Source organism: Magnolia sinica, chromosome 8 (assembly GCF_029962835.1).
Source record: "Magnolia sinica isolate HGM2019 chromosome 8, MsV1, whole genome shotgun sequence".
Taxonomy (NCBI): domain Eukaryota; kingdom Viridiplantae; phylum Streptophyta; class Magnoliopsida; order Magnoliales; family Magnoliaceae; genus Magnolia; species Magnolia sinica.
In genome coordinates, this window is record NC_080580.1 from 57,897,492 (window position 1) to 57,913,946 (window position 16,455).

A 16,455-nucleotide genomic window follows, 5' to 3' on the forward strand; every position below is an offset into this window, starting at 1 on the left:
ATGCAAATTCTTACTTCTTACCGTATGAGATAATTAGGATAATTCATGCACCTAAAGTTTTGTCGATTTTTAAATCGTCAAATATCAATCTCCAGGGTGATAGATATGCTATGTATAGGTCCAATACTTCCGGAATAAGTTGACTTTCAATGTCATAAGGATGGTCGGCCAAGAAATTTTCTATGGCATGCCCCTTTACTGCTCTTTGACACACGTACTTAAGATCAAATTCAGACGATGCTAACACCTATTTGTCAATTCGGCCATTCAAAATGAGCCAATCTAATAGCTATAATTGGAGGATTAAGATCGTCTGAGCAGTCTCATTTTTTGGGTCGTCTATGTCCACAACCAGGTCTGTGAGTTAGGCTTCCTCAATTGGCATCGATTAGCAATGAAAACTATCTCAATACTATTAAGAGATCTAACATTTGCAAACCAACGAACATTGTGACCATTCGCTTACTAATTGTTACAAAATGTAATTATCATAAATTTATAATCTAAGTCCGTTGTAGTCAAAAGACTCCACCCCCGGCAAAAAAAAAAAAAAAGGATTTTTACAAAAATGCAAGTTAGAGTCACCCAATGACAATCGATCAAAGGTCACGCATCCTGCTGAAAATGATAGGATATGGAGCTTCAAAAGAGCCCTCTTTTTTGTTTATTTGTTTTTTGAGAATTCTTCAAAAGAGCCCCTAGAATTAAAATTCCAAGATATTAGAGATAGCCAAAATCTTGTGTAATTAAGGTCCGACGTGTCCATGTCAGTCATTCACTGCATGCCCATATGCATGTCCAATGAAATCTCTGACATCCATACAGTATGGGTAGCATGCCTTATTAAGAACTGTGTATCATAGGCTAGAGAAGTACTATCGTGTTGAATTGCTATCTTCAAGTTGAGTTTACTAAGTTAAAATCTTAATTGTTCTATAGACTATCCAGCATATCTCATGCGTCGATTCTTAGACACGGCATTGCAGTTTCTTCTATGACTAAGGAAGTGCCAGTCCCACTAATAGAACATTAATGATACATGATAAGTCACACGGGACCATCACCTATCTGTCCAAACCATGGTGTGTCGTAAAGGCCATTACGTAAAGCTAACGGTCATAAAGGCTATCATGGCCATTACATAAAAAATTACCCGTAAAGGTTGTTACAACCCCTGTAATGGCCCGTTACGCTCCCCATAAAGGCTATAACAACTTCGTAATAGTCCATTACAAGGCCAATACAGATTTTTGTTTTTTTTTTTTCAATTAAATAAAAAAGAGATACCGTAACGGCTGTTATAGCCCCCGTATTGTAAAGGTAATAGTGGTGGCCGTTACAGCCATTGTTATCGTTACAGAATGCCTTGGTCTACTAGAAAAAAGTGCCAAAGGCTACGGATAAAAGCCGTAACTAAATAACTATGGCTACGGTTATAGTTCGTAGTAAGATCGTAGCCATTGCTTATGAAAAAGCGATTGGATTATTATTTTTAGTCATGATCCAATCCGTAGCCATAATTTCTGTAGCGAAATGTATATACAACTACGGATAATATTTATAACTGAGTAGAATGGTATCCTTAGCAATAGGCTTAAGTTGAAAACAGCTACGGTTGTGAGATCAACAGCTACAGGTAATAGCCGTAGTAATTTCCTATTTCAAAAAAAATTTACATGAATGGCATCTGTCACCGAAATAGTATAGATCAACTCATCTATGCTAATAAAAATAAAGACTTCATGACTTCCAAATCCATCTGCCCATCTAAACTAAAACAGATAAAGAATAATATAATAAATACATCACACTTAATTACGTGCATAACGAGAGATTATTCTGTCTTACAAGCTCTGACGAGGGCATGTCTCTCACATATGGTTACACAATTCTATTGGAAGGGTAGAAAGAACTTTAAAAAATAAAAACAAAAAACCAAAAAGAGAAACAAAAAAATAATAAAAAATATATATATATATATAAGATAAGATAGAAACAAAGAAAAGTTCATCTCTACTCCTTGCAAATCATCCCCAACCACATATGAGCAGAAAGAGCTCCATATAATTATAATTGTTCTACTCGTGAATTGCCATCAACCAACAAGCCTGTCAAAAGAAAAGTAAAAGAAGGAAACGAAAGAACTTAGAAACCTCATTTTCCAATTTGAGCAAACAAAAGTACACATCAAGAACAGAGCAAAAGAAAAAGAAAAGTAAAGAACTTCTTAGAAACCTCCTTCCAATTTGAACAAAAAACTTTACATCAAGAAGAGAGCTTTGCTAAGCGCACATACATGTGCAATAAAGCTTGTGTACACCATCAACAGTGAAAGAACTTATTGCAAAAGTAGGAAATGAAAGAACTTATAAACCTCATTTCCAATTGAAGCAAACAAAAGCATACATCAAGAACAGAGCAAAAGAAAAAGAAAGGAAAGAACTTAGAAACCTCCTTCCAATTTGAACAAAAAATTTTACATCAAGAACAGAGTTTCCAAACTCAAAACAGAATGATCAAATTTTGGATATTTGAATCTCATCTAGGACAAAAATGTAACCAGAAATGGAAAAGAATTATAAAAACTAAAAAGATAACCAATTGAAGCCGAATGACAGCATAAAAATTCATTTTTAAAATAAATGACTACAAAGAGTTTAATCAGTCAACAAAGAAAGGCATGCATGTGTATCTTAAAACAGAAAGTAAGACCCGCAAGAGGAGAACAAAGGCCATAAGCTATAAAATAGAAAAAATTTAAGCAGTGGAGGAGAATACAGAGGAAAGGTCAAAAAAACGGAATCTCCTTATTTACCTCGAAGTTCCTAGATAAATCTTTCACCTGCTCAGTCAGTTCTTGCATTTTCTTTACAGCTGCAACCAACAAGAACTATTGTTAACACTCTAGATAAGAATGCCTGTGAGAAAAGAAATAGCACAAATATCGCATTAAAGGACCAAAGCACCCTCAGCAAATGGACCTAACTTCAGGAAAAAGAAACTGCTGACCGATAATTCAGATTTCCTGGGTAATGATTGTATTCTTGTAGAACTACAAAAATGGCAACAGATATATAAGATTACCAAGCTCAAACCTTTTGCTGGATTATGATCAAACTACAGAAGAGTCAAGGCAAAGAAGCCTTAATGTCTGACCTACAAGAATACAACGGCAAGAATATTAGTTCACATGACCATCATCAGAGCCTTGTCCCACCTATTTACAAACAGCTGGAACAAAATACAAGAGAAGTGATGAATGCAGAAAAAGAAAATCATACTGTAAATGGAAGTTGCCCAAGTTCTCATCACTGCCTCTTATTTAAAAGGATCACCAAAAAATTCATCTCCTAGAATAATTGTGAAAACAAGAACCAAAACACCCTGCAAAAGTTTGCTCTCCTAGATTACCACCATTACCATTTGTGAGGCAGCAAACTGTCCAACAATACATGCAGCATGCATGTATGTCAATCCAGACCATTCAAATGGCGAACCTGCTTTCAGATGGAACATAGCCACAAAACACACTAATAGGAACAATCCCCACCTGCCAATTACTGGCCCATCAACTGGATGGTTTGGAATAAAAATGGTCTACAGCACAAATTCTATTGGGAAAAAACAATGGTTAAGAATATCCCATTCGTGTACCTCAAATGGATCCACCTGCATGAATGACACGAGCACTGTGGAATAGATTGCTATCATTTCAAAAACAGGAGCAAACTCATACCACAATGTACCTCTACCTCACATGCAAGAATCTCAAAACTTCCAAAGAACTCAAACAAAACAAACTTGGACTCCTATTTCCATTAAAAAAAAAAAAATTACAAATAAACATAAAGATTACAGCTTATAAGAGCAGATACATTCCAAATTGAGGGAAAATTAGCAACAGGGAAAAAAAAAAAACACATTTCACGCACTAACTAGCAGACAGTAAGATCCCTACCGCTTTCATTGGAAGAAACAGAAGGATCCTGCAAAAAAAATTAGCAGCACTGAGATTTACTTTCAAAGTTAACAAGACAAGTGATAATAATTGTAAACACTTAAGTGCTGGGAACATCCAAACTTGTACTGCTGATGAAAGTGTGAGATTCATTCCTATTAAGAAGACAGTCCTAGCAACATGAGGAAGTAATATACCAACCAACCCTAGTAAAGACAATGATACAAAATTCAATCATACCACTTAATCTAATGCCATTTGAGAATTGAGATTCAAAGAAGTTGCATTTTAGAATTTAGCAATACAACAGTGATTATCTCAGTAGAATCAAATTGATGCTAGTTTTAAGGGGTACCTGTTCCTGCACGAGTTCTAATGCAACAATGTTGTTGAAATCAGATGAATAAGAGAGAAACCATCATTAAGTTACCAGTAATCCAACACTAGGAATGGTTGATGTGATCTCATGTTGGATACTCCACAATTGATGAATGTTTCTGCAATGCAGAAAATGAAAAATAAAAAATAAAAAAAATCTGATGCAGGACAATTAACCACTTGCTCTAAAAGCTCGAATTGATAAAGCATGACGAATTAATACATTTATCTCATAGCCCAGGCCCCAAATCCTTAGGTTAGGTCCTCAGTCGAACACTCCCCGTGGGCCCCAAATCCATGGGTTGCACCCCCTCGTGGGCCCCAAATCCATGGGCTCTGCCTCACACGAGCCACCCGCCTCACACGGGCCCCAAATCCATTGGTTCTGCGGGCCACCCACCCCGAGTGTGCCCTTGCATCCCTCAAGCCACCCCACTCAAGCCCAGCGTGAAAATGTCCTCACATTAATCACCCCTGGTGAGGAGTCTTGAACACGAGATCTCCCGCTTTGATACCAATTTGATGCAGGACAATTAACCATTTGCTCTAAAAGCTTGAACTGATAGAGCATGGTGAATTAATCCCTTTATCTCATAGCCCAGGCCCCAAATCCATGGGTTAGGTCCTCAGCCGAACCCTCCTTGTGGGCCCCAAATCCATGGGTTCTGCCCCCTCGTAGGCCCCAAATCCACGGGCCACCCACCTCACACGGGCCCTGAATCCATGGGTTCTATAGGCCACCCATCCCGAGTGTGCCCCTGCATCCCACAGGCCACCCCACTCGAGCCCGGTGTGAAAATGCCCCTGCATTAAAATCCCAAATGAAGGCTCCTCAATTATGTTCATCAAGTCAGCAAAACCAAGAAAAACCTGCATTCCGACTTGTCACAATGTACGATTTACTCAAAATTGTCAAGATGGACAGATTCATGAAAATTAAAATCATCTAGTATAATAGACCCTGCTCCAGCTGAACTACGATAATCTATTAGAAATACATTAATTCCCTGGAGGATATACAACGCAAGTCTCGTGATGTTTGCTAAGCCCACATGCATGGACAAGGCACTCAATCTATTCACCACCAACCATGCCAGCATGGCAGACTGATGCAATATCCAAGCTGTCTATCAGGTGGGTCTGACTACCTGATAGATTTGGATTTTTGGTTGGATTTGGGTATTCTAGGGTTTTATATAAACCATGACAAGATATTTAGGGATTGGATTTGATGATGAGATGTGCCTGATTGTTCGTGTAAACAAAGGGTTGTGTATGTGGATTTTAGGGACCGTTTTCAGGGTTTGGTTAAAAGAAAAGGAAGAAGAAAATTATGCAGTTTTAGGTTTGGGGAAAAGTAAAAAAGAAAAAAAGAGAGGAAAAAAGAAGAAAGGAAAACAGAAGGAAAGAACTTGCTTTGATGTCAAATGGATGGGAAAAATTGTAGGAAACCAAACTGAATTGAAGATGAGAGCACAAGTACCACCTTTATGATATCAGTCTGTCCTCTAGTGGCCATAAAATTAATATTCAAGACAAATATGGAATGTGGGATGATGCAACAACCTTCTATTATAAACTGGAACAAAAGAAAGGTTCACTAATCTAAAAGTTATTTATTGCATGGAAGTGGCACACATGAGAGTTATTTACTGCAAATATTATATCGCAAGTAAAGATTGGAATGAGCTACACACACCGTTACAAGTTGATCCACCAGGTAATTAGCATGCAAAAGTGTATGCACGATTTCATTAATTGCTTGCACTCCAGCACTCTGCACCATCATACTCCATAATTAGCACTTGCCAAGCATGTTGTTATCAAAAACATAACCATAGGGAGTTTTCCATATATATATATATATATATATATGAGGTGGAAATAGTGGAAAAACAAAAGAAGACATAGGGAACCTATCACAGAGGGCTATTCAAGTTAAGTTCTTCAGTCTTATGGTGACCATTCTCCATATTCTGTACATAAAGAAACCTTTCATATATATATATATTTTTTTAAAAATCCCAAGATTAATATGTAGATTTTTTTATTTTTTATATTTTGCATTTTTATAGAAAGTTGGGCACCTTAGTTTTTGGAATTGCTAAATGCTCTGATATGTGTTTTACAGTTGAATTCAACAAGGCCTGCTGGCAGAGAATTTGATAGTCAGATTTCACGTCAGGGAGCTTTTCTTTAAGTCTGAGATAAAAATAAACAAGTATTTTCAAATGAAAATACAAAGACTACCAATGAAGATAAAATAGTTTTCATAAGTTAATCGAGGCAGTGGTAATGAAAAATCCCAATAAATTTATCATGATTAACTAGTAGAACTCATATAAATTTGAAGTTTTAGGCTATAAGTTAGAAACAGTGGTTCCACAAGTTAGTTGGATTAATTTGAGTTGATGCCATGTGTACCATTTAAAATGTCTGTGTATCAAGTGTCAAACGATGGCTAGAGTATCAAATAACTTGGCCAATAGCATATCAGTCTATATGAGGTCTATCAAAAGTGATAGTCTAACAATGGAGGTTTACTATTCATCCAAGTAATGTTTCGACACTGCAAACTTCTCTAATTTTGGTTTGGGCAGGTTTTGTGTGCATCTTCTTTCCATTAAGCACTAAATTCACATCATGCATTAAAATGTATGTTTAGTTAAGGACAACAATTTTAATGTTCATGTAAAATAGTTTTAATTATCATAATTTTTTCTATTTTTTTTATTCTTTTCATTTTTTTCTTGGAAGAGATAGAAAATACCTAGATGAGCACATTGAGCAAAGCAGCAAAATGTATCATATTGGATAGCCCAAGGCACTGATGTAATGCACGAAAACAATATTTGAACACTGGTTTTGTTGGTATTGGATGTTTTCTAAGATCACCTCGAATTTTCGGTCATTAACGATCTCATCTTGCTGATTACCTGGACAAAACATTAGTGCAAATGCATATTTTGTGTTACAGAAAATCAGAGCAGCTAAAATCAGACTTTAGTAATTAGGATAAAAAAAAGCTGAACAATAGACAATCCAATCGACTGCCGTCTCATGGCTGTCAATTTTATAGAGATTGGGATCATTTCTGTTTTGGGACTTTCCATCACTATTGGAGAAACCGTTACAGGACAGAGAGATGTTTTTTGTTCATTATGGTTAGAGATGGGGCGTTTCAACCATTACGGGAGAAAGAGAGGGAGCCATTATGGGAGAAGGCCATCAATGGCCACACGTTTCAATAGTATGGAAGCGTGAGATACGAGCCAATCATAAGATAGGCCCCACCTGTACAATCAGTGGCAAGCAGACAAGTCCAACATGAGGCAAGCTAAAATGGGTGTGTTAAATGTGTCTTTGTCAAGCTAGTTGGACAGAGTAGAATTCATATAGTTACTCTCAAAAGTAGCCATCAGATTTTTCTAGCTACAAGATCCAGCCTAAGATATCAAATCTTATATACAAACATGCATAGTTCTCCTCAAGATGATTAGTAGAATACTTTTTCCCTTTCTCCTTTTCCTCAAGCTCTAGGAACCACATAAGTAGACCAACCTAGTAGTTTTTTTATAAGATCAACAAGAAATATAAATGTCCTTAATTGACATCTCCAATGGTTATTGGCTTAAACAAGAAAAGTTGAAACCCCCTATTGTCAAATTCCATCTATTTAACTTTGAACTTCATCCAAAAAAATTGAGAGATCATACTCTTCAGGGGTGAGAATGTTACCACATTTGCTTTCAGGGGAATGTCTATCATACTAAATTCAGCTGCCAAAACTTGTAGTTCACCTGCCATTTCAGACCTGTTCAACAGACGTCTCCCATTGAGCAGGCTCCATGATGTAGCAAAATTGAAATAATGGACTATGGGATGACCCAAGTCCCAACAACCTTCTAGTACAAAACTTTAAACCGCATAAGACTGAGACTCTCAGTCATATGAAAACTAACTCAATCTTTTCATACAATAATTGATCTCATAGCGCAGCCATATGTATGGCCTATGTCGACCTCACAATCTGAAGAATCTCCTAAACAAAACTTTCTAGAATAAAATCCCATACTCTAGTGCCATTGGCCCACATGTATTGGGCCCAATTTAGTCTCAATTAGCTTGTAATTGAAAAAAAAAAAAGCAATGCAAACATGGAAACCAAACTTCACCATCATCATCATCATCATCATCTAAGCCTCATCCCAAATTGGGGTCAGCTACATGAATCCTTTTCTACCATTCCACTATATCAAGGGCCATAACTTCAGTTAGACCATAGGTATGTGTGTGGGGTGCGGGTGTGTGTTTAAAAAAAAAAAAAAAAAAACCCAAAAGGCAATTAAAGTTTCTCCCTACGTAAAAAGATCATTGACATCAATCTGCCTATCAAACTTCAAAACGAAGATAGAACAAGACTTAATTTTAAAGGTATAAGAGACAAACGAAAACAGAATGGCAGGATCTCAATCATTAATGATGTAAGACAGACCGTTGCATCAACAATTTGGGTCCATGACAAAAGGAAGGACGTGAGGTCGAGCACCGTCTTCCTCGAGAGGATAACTATTCCAAATCCACGGAACTTCTCTGGACTCCTCACAGAGACTTCTCGAATCCAAGAGGAAAGAAAGCAGAAAATAGAAATAATTTCTAATAAATTCGAAATTGATTAATGAATGAATAAAAACGAGTTCACAACCTTTTAAATAGGGGTACCAAGCAAGAGGAAAGAAATCAGAATCAAACTACAACTAAAACTCCTAGAATTCGCAACTTACTATAAATAGTAAACTTACTATTTATAGACGGTCGTGATGTCTACTAGTGCGTAAGGTTTTTGGCCAAAAATAGTAAGTGTCCTATTTGGCTTCACCAAACCGTTCTCCTAATTTTTCTAAGCTCTTTTCACGCTGGACGCAACTCCTAAAGCCCAACGGATGAAGAGTTATAATCAAACTAAAACTTACTATTTATAGTAAAAACAAAATTAAAATAGGGAAACGACCGTCGATTTAGCGGTATTTCGCAAATCTGGCTTGGGCAACCCAGTGTAGCTGGGTTGGTTGGCTAAAGTAGCTTGTTCTACTCCAAAATCATATATTTTACGTCAGATAACTCATTCCGGATTGCGAGATACGCCCGATTTAAGGTCCGATGGTCTGGATCATTTCTGTCGTCGACCGGGCCTTTTCTGATCCATCTTGGCCATGTAACTGCCCATGACCCACTCTACATCAGTCTTCTCTACCTCAAAAGAACTCGTCCTCGAGTTCTCATCTTGCTATGGTTCATGATACTCGGTCAGGTCCGTGACGTTGAAAGTCTGTGAGATCGCCACATCATCTGGAAGATCAACAACATAAGCGTTGTCATTGATCTTTCGGATGATTGGTACCGGTCCAATCTTTTTATTCTTCAACTGGTTGTATATCTCGGTCGGAAATCTTCCTTTGCGCTAATGGACCATTACTTGGTCACCCACCTCGAACACTTTTTGTCACCGATGCTTGTCTGCTTGCTCCTTTTACTTTTCGTTTGAAGCATGTAGCTTGGTCTGTACCTCCGCACGAATGCCTATGATCCTGTCTACCATATGTTCTGCTGCGATGCTCATGCCTGGGAGCTTGGGCAGAGGGACCAAGTCTAGTGTGTGGCGAGGTACTCGTTCGTAAATAACCTGGAACGGGGATTTCCCTGTCAAGCGATTCACCATGTTGTTGAATGCAAACTCCGCTTGAGACAAGGCCAAATCTCACTGCTTCGGTCTTTCTCCTGAAATACATCGAAGGAGGTTTCCCAATGTGCGATTCACAACCTCGGTTTGCCCGTCAGTCTGTAGGTGGTAGGCGCTGCTGAACTGAAGTCGTGTATCGAATCGAGTCCACAAAGTCCGCCAAAAGCGACTTATTAACTTCGTGTCACGGTCAGAAGTAATAGTCTTGGGAACCTCATGTAGGCGCACAATTTCTCTGAAGAATAGATTCGCCACGTGTGTTGCATTGAGAGTCTTCTTGCATAAAATAAAGTGCGTCATCTTGGAGAAACGATCTACTACCATGAACACCGAATCCATGCCGTGTTGTGTTCGTGGGAGATCAAGCACAAAATCCATAGATAAATCCTCCCAAGGGCCGTCAGGTATGGGTAACGGGGTATAGAAGCCCATATTATGAGATTGCCTCTTAGAGGTCTAACAAATATAACAACGTTGGACTGTCTTTCCCACATCACGTACCAATTGCGGCCAGTAATACCGTTCTTCCACAAGACCTCGCGTCTTGTCTTGCCCAAGGTGTCTACTAAGGCCACATCCATGTAGCTCTTGGATTATCTGTTCCCTTAGCGAACTGTTGGGGATGCACAGTCGATTTCCTTTGAAAAGGAACCTGTCTCGCATATGTAAGTCACTGGAGTGACCTTCTTGACATCTAACTCATGCGTCCTTAAAGTCATCGTCGTTGACATATATGTCTTTGAGGCACTCGAACCCAACAACCTCATTACTCATAGTGACTAACAAAGTTGCGCGGCGACTCAGCGCATCGGTTACTTTGTTTTGTTGTCCTGACTTATGTTTTAGCACGAACGTGAATTCCTGCAAAAACGAGATCCATCTAGCATGCACACGATTAATGTTAGCTTGGTTATTAATTAATTTGAGAGCTTGATGGTCCGTGTAAAGTATGAATTCCCTTTGAATCAAATAACGTCGCTAATGTCGCAGTGCCTGGACTACCGCGTACAACTCGATCTCATATGTAGACCACTTCTTGGGTGCATCGCTAAGTTTCTCACTGTAGAAGGCTACCGGCCTACCTTCTTGAGACAAAACTCCCCCAACCCCAACATATGAGGCATCACATTCTACTTCAAACAATTTGTCGAAGTTAGAAAGTACAAGAACCGGGGTCGTGGATAATCTGCGCTTGATTTCGGCAAAGCTCCTGTCGACTTCGTCAACCTACTGAAACTGTCCTTTTTTCATGCAATCTGTGATTGGTGACACAATGGTACTGAAATTTTTCACAAACCGACAATAGAATGTCGCCAGTCCATGAAAACTTCGCATTTCGTGAATATTTGAAGGAACCGGCCATTTTCTGATTGCCTTCACCTTTTCCTCATCCATCCGAATGCCCGTGGATGTTATGACAAAACCCAGAAACAATAGGCTATCAATCATGAAGCTGCACTTTTTAAAATTAATATACAGTTTACTTTCAGTGAGCACTTAAAGGACTTTCTTGAGGTGTTCCATATGGGTGATTTCGTCTTTACTGTATATCAAAATATCATCGAAATAAACTACAACGAACCGCCTAATGAAAGGTTTCAAAACTTGGTTCATCAATCTCATGAATGTGCTAGGCGCATTCGAAAGACCGAAGGGCATGACCATCCATTCGTACAATCCTTCCTTGGTCTTAAAGGCCGTTTTCCACTCATCACCCGGCCGTATTCGAATCTGATGGTAGCCGCTCCTTAGGTCCAATTTAGAGAATATTTTTGCATCCTCTAGCATGTCCAGTATATCGTCCAACCGTGGTATAGGAAACATGTATTTTATGGTGATTTTGTTGATGGCCCGGCTGTCGACACAAATGCGCTAACTCCCATATTTCTTTGGAGTTAATAGAGCTGGTACGGCACATGGGCTCATGCTTTCTCGAATAAGACCCTTACGGATCAGCTTCTCCACTTGTCATTGCAGAATCTCACACTCATTCGGACTCATTCGATAATGAGGACAATTGGGTAAACTGGACCCGGAGACAGTCGATATGGTGTTGGATATGCCGCATGGGGGGTAACTCATCGGGAAGGTCATCGGGCCAGATTTCTTTGAATTCATGTAACAAGAGTCTTAGTCTTTTAGGGATGATGGTAGGCTCGAGTTCTTCCCCTTTTACAATTAATGCATAAGTCTGTCCTGTTTCTTTAGATTCTTCCACGAAGTCCCGTATGGTTAAGAGAAAACGGCCCTCCACTTTAGAAGTTTCAGGTGGTCCCTCTGGATCCATAGGGGCCAATATGGTCTTCCGACCATTTTTGACGAAGATATATATGTTATCTCGCCCTTTATAAGTGGCATCAAGGTCAGATTGTCAGGGTCGACCGAGTAGTATGTGACATGCTTCCATGTCAACCGCATCGCATACTACTTCATCCTTATAATGTTTATCAATTGAAAAGGATATATGGTGCACCGTTCAGTTACCTTTGTTTCGCTGACCTTCTTGATCCAACCGATTGTATATGGGGAGGGATGACGTTCCGTTTTCATTTATAATTTTTCCACCATGACCTTAGAAACGATGTTCTCGCTGCTTTCACTGTCAATGATCACGTCACAAACCTTTCGATTTACCGTACACCTAGTGCGGAAGATGTTATGCCGTTGTGGATGCACTTATTTTCTTGGCGCATATAATAGCCGCCTCACGACGAGTGACTCGCCGCGATCTTACTGAACCCAACTTGAATCATCTGCATCGTCCTCGGTGGTATGCTCCTGTTCTTCAACATCTAGATCTTCATAGGCGTTATCAGCACTACCATCATTGATGGCGAGATTCGTCACTTTTCGCTGGGGACAAGTATTTGATAGATGACCCGGTTGGCCACAACGATAGTAGTTGTCGGGCCTTAATCAAGCATAGGGTTTCGAGATTCTACTTGGACTAGCAACAGTTGATACGCCCCTTTGGGGTCTAGCTTGCTCGCTTCCCTAATCTCAGCTCTCAGACGTAGGAGGTTGAGTGCGTGTTCCCACGGACTCCTTCCCCTAGGGTTGTGGAGCTCCCTGGGGTGGACCTGCCGCAGCGATCCTTGCGGTAGGATAGGCCCATGTGTTAGAATGTTCAAGTTGCGCTTCCGCCTGAGTAGCCAAATTGATTTCATCATTCATCGTCCAGACGGACTGCATCTGGACCCGATCCTGGATCGTCATACGCAATTCACCGTTGAATCAAGCAACTTACTGCAATTTAGTGTCGACCAAATCGTTACGCGCCGCCAGGCGGTAAAATTCTTCTGTGTATTCTCTCACCGACCGACTACCCTGTCGACAATTTTAGTATTGTTGGAATAATACCTGATCGTTGCTAGGGAGGAATCGGGCACGTACTAGCTGCTTCATCCGTTGCTAGGGAGGAATCGGGCACATACTAGCTGCTTCATCCGCTGCTATGTGCAGACTGGTGCTTTCATCTGCCTGGTTCGTGCGAGTTGCAGTTGTTCCCACCAAGCTGAAGCTCCACCTTTCAATTTGTAGGTCATAAGCTTGACCTTTTTTGCTTCAGGGATGTCCATATAGTCGAAAAATTGCTCAACTTCAGAAAGCCAATCGAGGAAATCCTCAATGTGTAGTTGGCCATTGAAGTTAGGAATATCAACCCGCATCTTGAATTCTCGATCTGTTTGATCTACTCGATCGCCGCCTTATCTAGGATATTGGAAGATTATGTCGTCGATCTCTTCCTTACTGGAGCTCTCGTCCTTAAGAATGACCCTTGGATGCACTGCCGGTATTAGCCAACGACCAGGGCGATTACGAGTTTCAGCAATGGAGGTGGTGGATTACCACCAGGAACATGGAGTTGCCCTAGGGTTTCCGCCAAGAGATCCACTATGCGGTCCATGGAAGCTTACAGCCCTTGCGTGGCTTGCCGATTCTCTTGCTGCACTGCTTCGAAAGTTGCCACCATTAAAGGTAAATTCCCTAAACCACCGCCCACGGGATTGTTGCCCGACCCGTCGTTAGAAGCCATCTATCCAAGGAAAAACTTCGCTTTGATACCAAATTGACGCAGGGAAGGACGTGAGGTCGAGCACCGTCTTCCTCAAGAGGATAACTATTCCGAATCCACGGAACTTCTCTGGACTCCTCACAGAGACTTTTCGAATCCACGAGGAAAGAAAGCAGAAAATAGAAATAATTTCTAATAAATTCGAAATTGATTAATGAATTAATAAAAACAAGTTCATAGCCTTTTAAATAGAGGTACCAAGCAAGAGGAAAGAAATCAGAATCAAACTAAAACTAAAACTCCTAGAATTTGCAACTTACTATAAATAGTAAACTTACTATTTATAGACGGTCGTGATGTCTACTAGTGCGCAAGGTTTTCGGCCAAAAATAGTAAGTGTCCTATTTGGCTTCACCAAACCGTTCTCCTAATTTTTCTAAGCTCTTTTCACGTTGGACGCAACTCCTAAAGCCCAATGGATGAAGAGTTATAATCAAACTAAAACTTACTATTTATAGTAAAAACGAAATTAAAATAGGGAAACGACCATCGATCTGGCAGTATTTCGCAAATCCGGCTTGGGGAACCTAGCGTAGCTGGGTTGGTTGGCTAAAGTAGCTCGTTCTACCCCAAAATCATATATTTTACGTCAGATAACTCATTCCGGATTGTGAGATACGCCTCATTCTGGATTGCGAGATACTCCCGATTTAAGGTCTGATGGTCTGGATCACTTCTGTCATCGATTGGGCCTTTTCTAATCCATCTTGGCCATGTAACTGCCCGCGACCCGCTCTACATCAGTCCACCATTGGACCCAACTGCTGTTGAGAAAGATCAGGCCATTATGTATAGTCCCATTGGACTCTGAAGTCCACAGATCCAATGGGATGGACCATCCAATTGTTTGTAAGGCACACGGGTAAACCAGATGGCCAAAACCATGGATTGTGAAGGCCCACAAGTCCAACTGGTAGATTTCCTTTTCTTTTTTTTTTTGTACAACCATATGAAGCAGAGTAAGTTTTGAGTGAAGAAAGAACCCATGTATATACACGTACAACTTACATATAATCATCGTTGTTGTCATCATCATCATCATCACCACCACAACACACATATCGTCATTGTTATGATCATCATCTCACACGTGCACATGCACGGCCCCCATCATCATCATCATCTAAGGTCGGATACAACTCAGTAACACTCCCCCACCCACAAAAAAAAAACCCCCCCCCCCCCCCCCCCCGTTTTGGTAGTCGGATACTGTTAGGATTCTTTATTTAGTAACAGGAAAATCAAATTGAGAGGCAATTACTAAGAATCAAAAGCAGTAACAAGGAAATCAACCGAACCCTAGAAATGCAGGGGAGAGGGAACCTTTGAAGAGGAAGAGGCCTCATGCTTAGGAACGCAAAAGGAGAGGCGATGGAGGCAGCGGCTGCTGAAGAGCGGGTGCTGTTGAAGAGCGAGTGAGGGCGCGGGAGCGCGAGAGAACAAGAGGGCGAGGGCGAGGGAGCTCGAGAGAGGGAGAGGGAGAGGCAGGTGAGGGCACAGGTTTTTTTCGAAGGGGGAATTCGTGCGGTGAGTTTTGGGTTCTGGGGACCGCACGAGAGGAAGTGAGAGAGGGCAAACGGTCCTGTCGGCAGCTCGTGGGGCCCACCGTGATGTATGTGATTTATCCACTCCGTCCATTTATTTTAAAATTTAATTTTATAATCGCACCCAAAAATCAGGCAGATCTAAGGCCTAAGTGGACCACAATAAAAATTAGCGGTAGCCACTTAAGTCTCTTATGGTGTGGCCCACTTAAGCCTTCGTTCTCCCTATTTTTTGGGTTTGTGCCCTAAACTGAGCTGTAAAAATGGATGGACAGCTTACATAAAATAAACACATTGTGACAGGGCCTATGAAGTCTCTTTATTGGACCGTCAAACTCTACATGGTTAAAGTTTCTAAAATGAGCATCTCTTTTTAGCTACGGATTAAAGCCTTAGTAGAATTGCTAAAATCCTTAGTAGAAATTAAGAGTATTCATTGGGTGTGATATGCATCAGTGTCTGTTGGACAATATGCGTTATATATTTCTTGATTTGATTTTGATACCGTCACATAAAATCATGAAATATACCGTATTGCGACATTAGGGTCGGCTAGCCAATGTGGATTGGTTGATAGGTATCTTATTGTACAATACTCCAATTCAGTGTTTTAAAACCTGGAATGCAGTTCAGTTGAATTGGCCAATAAATTATTCAAAATATGGGTACGCTGTATGCATGTGCTAGGAAAGTGGAAGAGAGAGCAATCAAAGATATTTTTGGAGGGCAAAAAGCTTGCAGACCTGGCCAGGTACCTACA

General features: G+C 40.2%; 1 long non-coding RNA gene across 6 annotated transcripts; it reads right to left on the minus strand.

Annotated features, from left to right (window-relative positions):
* Positions 1-1,728: 1,728 nt before the first annotated feature.
* LOC131253345 (uncharacterized) lies at positions 1,729-15,617 on the minus strand. 6 transcript variants are annotated; one of them, XR_009175099.1, is made up of 8 exons: positions 15,475-15,617; positions 7,107-7,272; positions 6,424-6,538; positions 6,253-6,312; positions 6,036-6,113; positions 4,389-4,455; positions 2,816-3,156; positions 1,729-2,108 (listed from the first exon to the last, which is right to left on the minus strand). It is a non-coding gene; the product is annotated as an uncharacterized LOC131253345 (long non-coding RNA). The 6 variants fall into 6 exon arrangements; XR_009175098.1 differs by lacking the exon at positions 7,107-7,272; XR_009175102.1 differs by lacking the exon at positions 6,424-6,538.
* Between the last annotated feature and the right edge of the window lie 838 nt (positions 15,618-16,455).